Below are 12,423 nucleotides of genomic sequence, written 5' to 3'. Positions count from 1 at the left end.
AAAATGCATATTGGCAAAAAAAACAATACATGGATTTCAGTACTGCATAGGTCATGCTCATGTAATGAACATGAAAGCAATTGTAGTTCTGTGGCTCACTTTGGATACAGTTATTTGCATTGATTGTACAGATTAAATGGGAACACAAATACAACATCAACAGAAGAAATCAGATACATGTAAAAGGAAGAGTAAGTTCAAACCAATACTCTCAATACATCCACCAGATTTATCTTGAATGACGTAAATATATGAGGCATCTGTGAATAAGAGGCGTCAACATCTGAAAAGTTTAGCGCACTTCAAAGTTGAGAGGAATTTATAAAATAATTTTTACAATATCACGTTAATATATCCCTGAAGAATTAAGAGCCAACTAATTGTAACATGTTATCATAATGTCAGCCATTGAGGTGTATTTATACTTTTTGATTATCTGTAAAGTATGCCATGTTACAATGGAATAAAAAGTCCTACATAGCAGTATTTTAAAAACCGGCTCCTTATGTGGAAACCCAACTCAGCCTTGCCCCTTACAGGTATCATATAGTGGCTTGCACAAAGCAATTACAAATAATCTGCTAATTCATCGTGGTTATGAATAGAGAGCAAATGCACCCAATCTGGCCATCACCATTTCTAAGGCGATTGTTTAAATATTTCTGGAAATTGGCAGGGGACAACATGTCTCTTATTGTTTCTTGCCTCTCATTAGAACTACCACCAGCACAGTTAGTTGGGGACTTTGGGAAGATCTGTCAGACGATTAAAATCCTCCTCTCTAAACCCAGTTGCCAAGTAGCGCCTAACCCCAGATGGTTCAACCATGAATGCTCACAAGCAAACCGGGACTTACGTAGGACTCTTTCAGCCAATCCGAGGTGTATTACAGAAGTCAAACTGGCCAGAAAGAATTATACTAAGGTAATTAACGAAAGGAAGAAGGATCTCCTGATTGAACGATGGGACAAATTGTCTGAGGCGCTAGCCAGAAAAAGGGCAATACTTTTTGGGCGGCAGTCATGGAGGTCCGTTCTATGGGCCAGTCCTCGACGCCTATTAGCTGTAATATTTCTAGTGATGCATGGGTCAAACATTTTTCGGGTATCCACACCCCTCCACTCCCATGTGAGGCAACTTTTACCCCAGGTAGCCTGGCACCCATAGATATAAGCATTTCAGAAGTCGTGCAAGCCATTAACCAGAGTCTGGGCAATAAGGCGCCGGGCCCAGATGGACTCCCGATTGATTTAATTAAGTGGAATCCAGCTTTCTGGGCCCCTTTGCTTCTGAATGTTTTTAATAATTTAACTCTGACAAAGATACCTGAGACTTGGGCTAGAAGTATTAGAGTCACGATTTTTAAAAAGGGAGATAGATCTCTTCCATGCAATTATAGACCCATCTCCCTAATAGATAATACCCTCAAAATTTTAGGAAGAGTCCTGTATAACAAAATTGTGGGTTGGACAGAAGTAAATGCTATTTTGGACCCATGCCAGCTGGGGTTCAGGGGTAAGGTGGGCACTATTGAACAATGTCTTAATTTAAACTTAATTGTCGCGAAATATACCATTGCTAGGAGGACCCCCATCTATATGTCTTTTATGGATTTGTCCACAGCTTTCGATCTAGTGAATAGGTCAAAGCTGTGGGTTATCCTTTTGGCAGGTGGACTGGATGAAACCTTGGTTAACTTGTTAGCATTCCTACACACGGACCTCCAGGCTCAAGTAAGGATTGGGATGGGAGGAGAGGTTTCAGGGACCATTGACATCGGCAGGGGTGTCAGACAAGGATGCGTGTTGGCCCCCCTGCTTTTTATTATATATATCAATGGACTGAATACCTCTCTGAAAATGGCTACTCAAGATGTACCATATGTTAACAAAGAGCCATCCCCGTACTTCTTTACGCGGACGACTCGGTTCTCATAGCCCACACCCCGAATTCATTACGTCTTCTTGTTCAAAATTTTAATAATTATATGAAAGAGCTAGACCTTCGGGTACATTTAAAAAAATCAAGAAGAGTGATAAAAATGTGTCTAAAAATGCTGCTAAAGCTAGTGATATAGAATTGGAGAAAAAGAAAGAAAAGATCAAGGGGAAATTTAAGGAAAAAGAGAAAGAGAAAGACTTTGAAGACACTGAAGAGATGGAACTAATGGCCAAAAAAGCAAAGCGGCTACAAACCATCAAGGATCTGAAGGCAAACGCAAAGTTGACAGCGCAATCAACTACATCGCAGCCTAGTATTTTAAATATCTTTAGCCCATTATCCAAAATGGGGGCAAATAAAGGGCTGAGTTATGAACCAACAGCTCAGGACCCAACGACACAGTGCGGGGCAAGTAGGGTAAGCCCAAAACAGGTTCCAGGGGTTAACGTTCATCTAACCCAGAACCCTTCCTTGGACAAATTACATTCCCGGGAAAACAATTCACATTCAGATGAACCTGATGAATCTGATGCAGATATTTACGAAACCGGCATTTCGATTTCCAGTGAGGCAAGCGATGTTAATCTAGGCCAAGACCAAGACCTAGGCCAAACCCAAGACCAGGATGTATCAACCCCGGAAATATCCGGCTATTCGGATACTAGGGTAAATAGCGATCCTGGACAAGGAACTACACCAAGGAAAAATCTTGAGAAAAGAAGAAGAAGGAATAAAAAATTAAACAAATCGGCCTATGTAGATACTACTGATCAGGGAAGTAACCCAGAGCCAATCAATACACGAAAAAACTTTAAACCTAAAAAATTAAAGGAAATAACACTGGCTCAAGAAAGCGGAGAGGATTCAACTGGGGATATCTCTCAATGCGAAGGAACAGATGAAGTAACCGAGCCATCCATGAAAGATATACTAAGCTCCATAAAGAAACTTCATAAAGATGTTAAGACGGACACTCAAAAGCATCAAATAGCCATTCAAAAGCTGCAAGGTGCAGTTAACAAAGTGGGAAGCACCTGTCTAGCGATATCAGAAAGGATGGTGTCAGTTGAAACACGAACTGACCATCTTGAGAAGGATGTTACTTATCTTCAAAAACAGGAAAAAACACAAGAAGGAATTATACAGGACTTGTTGGTAAAGATTGAGGACCAGGAGAATAGATCGAGGAGAAACAACCTGCGCTTCCTGGGTCTTCCGGAAGGTGTCGAAGGCAATGATCCAAGGGGGTATGTAATTAAACTTCTCAAATCAGCTCTCCCTGAATTGCAAAACTGGGAATTGGAGAGAGAGGTTCAACGAGCCCATCGCTTCCCCCTTACCCAACCCAAACATTCGCAGAACCACTCTAAATATCCAAGGGCAATGTTGGTGTTTTTTGGACATTTTTTACTCCGAGACACTATCTACGACATAGCTCGTCCTACAAGCAAGAGAGAATTCAATGGTACCGTATTTTTTGTAAGACCTGACTTCGCCCATGCAACTGTTGAGAGGAGATGGAGGTTGAGGCAGTTATTTACTCCCTTTGAGCAGATAGGCGCAAAAGTATTTTTACAGAACCCAGCCCGACTGAAAATAGTTTTCAGGGGATCAACCCGCAGCTTCACCAGCGAAATACAGGCTGAAAAGTACCTTAAAGAAATCTCAAAGATAGCAAAAAAGTGACATCAATAATGCTCAAGACATTTTATTCTCCTGGTAAGATGCAGAACTGACCATAAGTATTATATAAGCATGGTGCTGTGATTAATGTGAAGAGAACAATATTAATCTCTAACTAAACAGGGTTTTATTTTGGACTATTAACAACTGGAGTTAAGCTCTCGTTTTCATAGATTTTTTCCTCTAAGTAACTATAACTCCAATGCGGGGCAGGGGGGGGTGCACGAAGGCGCCCTGACCAAACGGATGCCCACACCTGGATCCTACTGGATCAAGGATGCCTCCAAGGGAGGTAATGGGGGGGAAAGAGGGGGGGGGGAAGGGGGGGGGGGGGTCCAGGTCCGATGGGGTTTTAGTGGGGGTAGGAGATACACGCAGAAAAATATACTGAAAGAAATTATTGGGGGGAAGCTCCTTTATAGAACGCAATTTAGAAAACAATCATGGTGTAATAATAAACAACTGGTATGGCTAAATTAAAAATACTATCAATGAATATATGTGGCCTCAACGATGTAAAGAAAAGACAGAAAGTGGCAGAGGGACTCAAGCTCTCATCTGCAAACATTATTTGTTTGCAAGAAACACATATCGAAGGGGCACAAAAGCATATACTTCAAACACTTGGATACCGACTCATCTCCGCCACCACACAAGGATCACGTACTAAGGGGGTGGTGATCTTAGCAAAAGGGGCAGGGCTGCAGTTTTCAAGATCAATCGCGGATAAATCGGGACGATATGTTATAGCAGAGTGTGGATATAATAACGGGAAGAATAAATTAACACTCTGCACCATTTATGGAAACATTAGTGACGATCCGGACGTGCTGATCAGTGTCTCGGATGAACTTGTGCATTGGCCCCTCCCGGTGATAGTGTGTGGGGATCTAAATATCCACTTACCTAGCGATTGGTCTATGGGTCCAGAGTTTAAATTTTGTGGGAGGAAGCATAAAGTTTTTCAAGCATTAAAAGATATGTGTAGGTTGCACGGTTTAGTCAACGGATGGATAGTAAAACATCCAGGGGATCCTGGGTACACCTATTTTTCTCACCCGCATTCAAAACACGTAAGGTTAGATTATATGCTTATGTCTAACGCATTGAAATCAGGATGTCAAATAGAAAAACTGCCAAGAATCCTTTCGGATCATAATCCACTAGTACTCAGCCTTACCTATGACATAGATAAACCTTCACCAAACACATGGACGTTTAAAAGGCACTGTTGTACAACGAAGGATATTGTCAACATATGAGAAAATGGATCCCGGTCTTCCTGTCTGAAAATATAAGGTCTGCAACAGTGGATGTAGTGTGGGATACTCTAAAAGCCTGTATTAGGGGCGAAACCATGCGCTTTTCTCTCCAGCTTAATAAAGAAAGGAGGCTAAAAATGACAGCTCTTGAACAGAATCTATGTAATGCTGAGGAAGATCTGATTAAAGCAATACATGAAGGCAGGGAAGTAGATTCCGCTATAAGTAGGGTAGCAATCGCAAAGAACTATATCTCAGAAGTTTTAATTGAAAAGGCTATTGCGAGGGCAAACTCTCAAAAAGAGAAAACGTATGAGCTAAGCGAAAGGGTAGGTCACCAATTAGCTGTCCAAACCAGGGAAGAATCATCAAGCACTTTAATAAAAGAAATCATTGATCCAGGAGTTGGCCTGAGAGTAGAACCTTCTGATATTAGAACAGCTTTCCAGAATTTCTATCAGAATTTATATCATGAAACTGATAATATGGGTCGCAATCCCGATTTATATTTGGGTCTAATTATCAAAGATCAGCTGGATACAGATGATCGAGATTTACTAGATGGTCCCATACAGTGGGAAGAAATTCTATTATCAATGAATTCTATGCCTAATGGTAAGGCAACGGGCCTGGACGGAATACCTACAGAGTTTTATGTAAAATTTGCACTACAAATCAGGGAGATTGTATCAGAACTCTTTAAATCCATTGGGCAAGGGGGGAACCCACCGAGGTCATGGTCATTAGCCAAAATAGTAGTTTTTCCGAAAAAAAATAAAAACCAACAGGAAATGGGATCTTACCGACCAATTACTCTGATAAACGGGGATTCCAAAATGTATTCTAAAATATTAGCATCACGGCTGGCACCCTTGATTCATAAAATAGTCTCTGAGAGGCAACACAGGTTCGTGCCAGGAAGGTCTACTATTGACCATGTACAAAGAGTTATTTCTCTCTTTGACTACACGGGAACTACAGGAGACCCTATGGCACTCATCTTGCTAGATGCGGAGAAGGCGTTTGATAGGGTCTCCTGGAAGTTCCTGTGGGCGGCAATGGCAAACTGCGGTATTGGTGAAAAATTTATAATTGCTATTAAACAGCTGTATGTAAACCCCAGAGCCAGCGTCTTGATCAACGGGACTTTGTCAGAAAATTTCATTATTACTAGGGGGACTAGACAAGGATGCCCTTGCTCACCCCTTTTATTTGCTATTTATATAGATACATTTATCCGGAGGTTGGAAAATAATGCATTTATTCCTCCCATCTTAGTACATGATATGGGTACAAAATGCTTAGGATATGCTGATGACATCGCCATTGTTACAGGGGACCCTATAAATGCCATAAGTATAATAGAAACAGAAGCACTACTCTTTGGTGAAGCCTCTGGGTACAAACTGAATGCTAGTAAGACACAGATTGTGTTGAACAGTAAGATCATGATGAATGATTCTAGGGTAACTGAAAAGGCAACATATCTGGGGGTCAGTATCTGTGCTGCTATAGAGCTCATCGTCAGCATCAATATGGATCCACTTATACAACGGACCAAGAAAGCGCTGACCAGACTGAACAATCTCCATTTAACTATTGGTGGTCGAACTAATGTAGTCAAGATGCTGTTTTTACCTAAATTTCTGTATTTTTTTAAGGCTATTTGTTTAGAATTTTCCCCACCGGTGTTTAAAAATATAGATACACTGTTTTCTAGATTTATCTGGGAATATAATCGACCGCGCAGGGCATTGCGGTGGCTCACTAACACAAGAGAACGTGGAGGCTGGGCTCTTCCCAACTTCAAGCTATACTACTGGGCCACAGTATTAAGGTATAGCTTGAGTCTTATAACTGGCAACCGAGGAAGCGGTAATATATCAACCCCACAAGAACTTATTCTGGGAGAAGGGGCCGCTGGATGTCTATGGCGTCATATTAATGACGGGTACTTTAAAAAGGTCAAATTTAAGACTATCAATAATGTTATCAAAGTCTGGGGGAATGTCAAGAAGCTATTAGGAATAGGTCGCTACTCCTATTATACTCCCGTGAATCTGAACTCCGATCTTCCTGAGATTTTCCACGACAATTATATAAAGAAATGGAATGATCTGGGGATTACCCAATTTGGCTGTTTTTTTACGCCTAATGGATTCAAATCATTTGCCGAATTAAAGTTAGAATTCAATATTCCTAATAGGGATTTTTTCAAATATCTCCGAGTGAGAGATTTTCTTCTAAAGAAAGGGGGTGGCCGGATTAAATTTCAACCGTGTTCTTTTATAAGAAACTTACATAGGGAAATACCCTTAAAAATTGGTGAGATCTATGGGGCTATGAATGCATTGTTACCAGATGATATGAATAAACATATAATGGCATGGCAGACCAAACTTGGATTATCTAACCAAAGTTTGGCATATTCATATGAAATGTCACTCTCTTACCTTATGTCTATAAGACTTCAAGCACAATATTATAAGACCTTTTTTTACCCCATCTAAATTAGCTAAGTGGGGAACTGGGAAAGGCACAACCTGTCCACGCTGCTCACTCCCCGCGGCAGATATCATTCATATGTTTGCCTCCTGTGACTCGCTAACTAATCTAATCGCTGAAATATCAAGCTTTCTCACAGGGATAGCGCATTATGAGGTAAACATCACAACATCAGAAATCATGCTGGGGGTATCAAACAACGAAAGGCCAAAACAATTACATGGGTTAATTTTTGTTGCGATGGGGGTGCTTCGTTTGTGTGTGGCATCAGCCTGGCTTGATCCAATACCTCCGTCATATATACAATGGAGGGCCACACTGCTGGCGACATGTAGTCTTGAAATTGCCATCTATAGAAACAAAGGGTATAATACTCGTAGAAGAGGGATGAAGATCTGGGGTCCCCTACTTGACTGGATTGAAGAAAATGACTAGAGAGAATAATAGGAGATATTAGAAACAGGAATATGATGAGATTCTATGAGATCCTCTTCCTCTCACATTCTCATGTTTATATACTACTCTCTTTTCTTTTTCCTTTCTTGTTTCTATATTTGTACATATTTCCTTGTTTTAGAAAAATTACTGCGTTTTGATCTGTATCCTCTTTTGTTTGAATGTATAATTACCTCTTGGTCTCCTGGGGGGAGGTGGGTGAGGGGCTGGGCAAAATTTATGTAAAATTATTACAAATCTGCAATAAAGATTGTTTAAAAAAAAAAAAAATCTTTCCTGATCAGCAGTGGCCCAGGGAAGCCCGAAATAGGCTCGATCATAATAGATGGCCAAAAATTGACTTTGGTCAGATCCTTTGTCTACTTAGGGTTGGCCTTTGCTACGAACGGCTCCTGGAGTGAGCATTTAGCTCACGCCAGGAGCAAGTTCTCAAAGGCCACCAACTCAGTTTTAAGTTTACCCCGCCCTAAGACTACGGGTGCTCTTTTAGCAGTGCAGAAAATGTACAAACTTCAATGCACCCCGGTGGCCAAATACAGCGCCGAGATTTGGGGAACTGTTAATTGGTCAGCAATCCAGCAAGAGGAAAACAGGTTCTGCAGGAAACTACTGAGCACCCAATCTCAACCCCTCAATATATTTGTCACAAGGAGCTCAATATTAATTTTATAACTGATTTTATTCGGGCACGACCGGCAGTCATGTGGGTTTCAGTGTGGAAGAATGAAGCGGCACTTTTGACACAGCGGATTATTAAGGATTGTCTACTTTGCAATAAAGGCTTAGAAATCCCATGGCTAAGCGGTGTTCCCGCCAGTTTGCGTAGCATAAACAAAGAAAGTGTCTTCCTGGATCCCATATCAGCTGATTTTGTCCCTAAAAAGGAACTGCGGAACGCTCTGTATTCCCTACATACCAATGAGCGGGAAGTGGTGGAGTCCAGGAAAACATTTGTGCGAAAATATATGGCCATAGAACAGTATTGCTATTCGCTTTGCATGTATTTGACCATACCTATGATCCGCTGGGAAAGGAGCCTTTTGTTACGACTAAGAGCAGGCACAATTCGATTTGCACTCTGTTTCCCAATGGGCTATAGCCAAAATTTTCATCAAAACTTGTGCCGTTGTGATGGGAGGAGTGAGCAAACCACTATGCATTTTATATTTTTCTGCAAATACTGTCTTAAATACTCAAAATAGTTATTTTATTAATATTTTATTAAGAGAAGACCAATTACCCTGGAGGCAGCATATCGCTGTATATTAGACTTGGACAATCATGAACTGATTTTCCGCACTGGCACTTTCCTCAAAACTGCAATAAGGGCGTGTAGGTCTATGATGGTTCCTTGATTATGTATACAATCTATGAATTGTTTTAAATATTTGTATATATCAATATGATCATCTCCCTTGCTTTAGCTACTTTGGACATATGTATATGGAATTTTTTATCTTTTTATCAATCATTGTGATGTATTTATATTATTGTGCTTTTATGGTTACTATTGTATCCGAATAAAGTTGAACTGAACTGAACTGAACCTAAATATTTCCATTTCTCTGTTGCCCACGGATGAGGTGGCATTTTCTACAGTACAAAATTCCACAGGCATGTCAATACATAAAGAGTTTCCAAAAATTATTTTTCTATTGTCAAGCAGTAATTGAATTTAATGGAAAGTGAGCATATAATATTTTGAAAGGTTTCTTTTGAAGAATGATATAATGCTTAAGCTATTATTCTTTATAGAATGGTGCTCAGTAATTGAAACATATGTTTGTGCAAAGTCTGCAAGCAGAACTGGTACAATGGGAGAATTGGGAATTTGATATAGGCTCAAGAGGCAGTCCCTTATTCATAAAATTTCCATTATTAGGCCCTGATTATGAGTGGTCAGGATAATTCTGACCCCTGCTCAAACCCCTGTTTGCACATTGATAGACCTATCAGCCTTAAGGTCATCTTACTTCAAACATTTTCATTTAACCCCTCCGTTTTTTGCTGATCTTGTTTTTGCTGGTCTTAGGACTTTGTGCACTTTACCACTGTTAACTAGTGCTAAAGTGCTTGTTCCCACAAATTAAAACATGGTAATAGTGGCTTATCTCTAATTGGCATATTTCATTTATGTATTCATAAGTCCCTAGTAAATTGGTACCACATGTACCCCGGGCCGGTACATTAAATGCTTCTTGTGAGCCTGCATTAAGAAACAATGTCCTGATCGGTAAGGATGTATAGGCAGTTAACTGTGCATGCATACAGCATTACTCACAAAGAAAGAAGAAGAAACCACATTAATTTGAAAAAAGATAGTTAGTCATCTTTATATTGTCACATAAGTTATGGTCGAAGAAAATACAGTTAGAGGCAGCACTGCATAAATAAATTGAAGACAACCATAGAACACTTGGTGCTTGAAAGTGAATGTGGTGAAAGTAGCGGCGCAAGTGAAACAAGTGAACAGCAAGGACGGCGCACTGTGACGAAGTGCAAATTATTTATAGTGAGTGGCTCCAAAGTAAGTGACAGCGTGATATCACAATACACAAGGTTTTTCGATTGGTTGTTGAGCCACAGAAGAGGAGTACGCCTATTAATACGCTGTTAGGTCGACGGCGTTTCGATCCGTGTTAATTTGGATCGTCATCAGGACTGGGTTGTCTGAGTTCGGGCGTGCTGCAAGGTAGGGAAAAGGAGTCAGGAAAGGAACGGGACAGATCACGGAAGTTTTAAGGTCAAAGGTTGTTGTCTGTTTACCTTGGTTTAATTCCGTGCGTAGGGAGAGCTCATACTTTGTTTGGAGTGTCCCATACGTCGTGGGGGGTAGCCTATGAAGTGTTCTGGTTCCCCAGGATAAGGCGATCCAAGATCAGCCTAAGGGCACTGTAAGAAGGGGCAGAGTGAGAAGGAAAAGGGTTATTAATGCCAGTTCTGTAGGATTGGCTATAAGGAATTCAGATGCTTGAATTATGGCCGTCTTTCTGCAACCATAATAAATACATGGATATGTATGATTGGTCTGGAGTTTTTGAAACTCCATGTTAGTTTGCAGATCGTGGGGTGGGGAGATTAAAATTACGAGTGGGACGTACCTGACTGAAGCAATGCTTTAAGCGGCCGTCTACGATCAGCCGGTGTGTCAGCACATCTGTTGGGAGAGGACAAGGCAGTGATTACCATCAACCCGTGTGTCTGATACAAAAACGTCAGACTGGATCAAAGAAACCTGTGATTAGCTCAGGGGGAAAGGGGCACATACCTGTAGAAATCGGCGTGCTGTCTCAGGAATCGATCACGGCGTTGTGAGCCGGGAGCAGTGAGGCAGGAAGATTTACTTCCGCGTATGGGCGGGACTGGGAAGGAGGTGTGTCCCAGTGACGTCAGTCACAGAGGGCAAGTCATCGGTAGCAAGGAATGGGCGGGCATAGAGTTAGAGGGGGCCAACGTCGGTCATAGAGGCGGGCATTGAAACTCACTTCCGCATGCGGGCGGAGTGGGAAGGACCGCCGGGGGCATGAGATCAGCATGTCCCAATGACGTAGGTCTCAGGGAGACGGAGGCGTGTGTCACAACAATGAACGGGAGTGGGCTATCTAACCTAGTGGCTCAACTTAAAACATGTATTTACATTTAGTACATTCGTTTCTGTGTGTTTAAAATATTTACGGTCTATTACAGTTGTGATAATAGATAACACCTGCAGTCATTACCATAGACAATACTTGTATGTCGTCATGCAGATGTTATGTGCAGGTATTTAAACAATTGTAAATATTTGTAAATATATACGGTACCATCACTTCTAGGCAATTAAACAAATTGAAATCGCCAGTTTGTATCATACAACAGACTATCAAAGAAGTGTTATAATATCACATAGTCAAACTGTACCAATCAGAATGCATATAAACCTATATGAGACCGGAAGTGCAGAACTAGGATAGTCTAGTGTTAGAATCCGACCCCAGTGTTAGCCATAATAGTCATGTTAATGGGCAGACCATATGTTGGACAGGGATGCAGGAAATACTGACCAGAGGCGAATGGACAGGTAAGTTTCAGGTGGTAACAGTACTGTTCCATTCATCAATTGTATTAAGACCATGGTTCACAGTGTCGCAGATGGTCATCCATTTACATTCGGCCTTGTTCAATAGCATTTTAATGTTCCCTCCTCGTATGGGCAAGGTTGATTTCTCTATTATTTGCCAGCGGATATCGGTGTCTGAGTGACCCAGTTGTAGATAGTGTGTTACCAAAGGTGCTGTTACCGTTTTGCAATTAATCCGGCTCCTATGCTGAATGATGCGCTGTTTGATCATTTGTGTCGTCTGCCCAATGTAGATGAGCCTGCAGCACTAATTTTCTTTACAATAAACTGCCATCTCGACCTGGCAAAACAAACTGCTTCCCAGGCCCAAACCTTCCTTTTTAATATATATGTCACCTCTATGTGCGGCCCAACACAGCCCAGAGGGCAGGGTGCAGTGTTTCTAAAAATTTGGACATGTACTTTTAAGTTTTATATGTCATGGTAGTGACTTTTTCCCTACTGAAAGGCCTACCT

Source organism: Lissotriton helveticus, chromosome 2_1, assembly GCF_964261635.1.
Source record: "Lissotriton helveticus chromosome 2_1, aLisHel1.1, whole genome shotgun sequence".
NCBI lineage: Eukaryota > Metazoa > Chordata > Amphibia > Caudata > Salamandridae > Lissotriton > Lissotriton helveticus.
The sequence above is the reverse complement of the archived record's forward strand: the minus strand, read 5'-3'. Positions refer to the sequence as shown.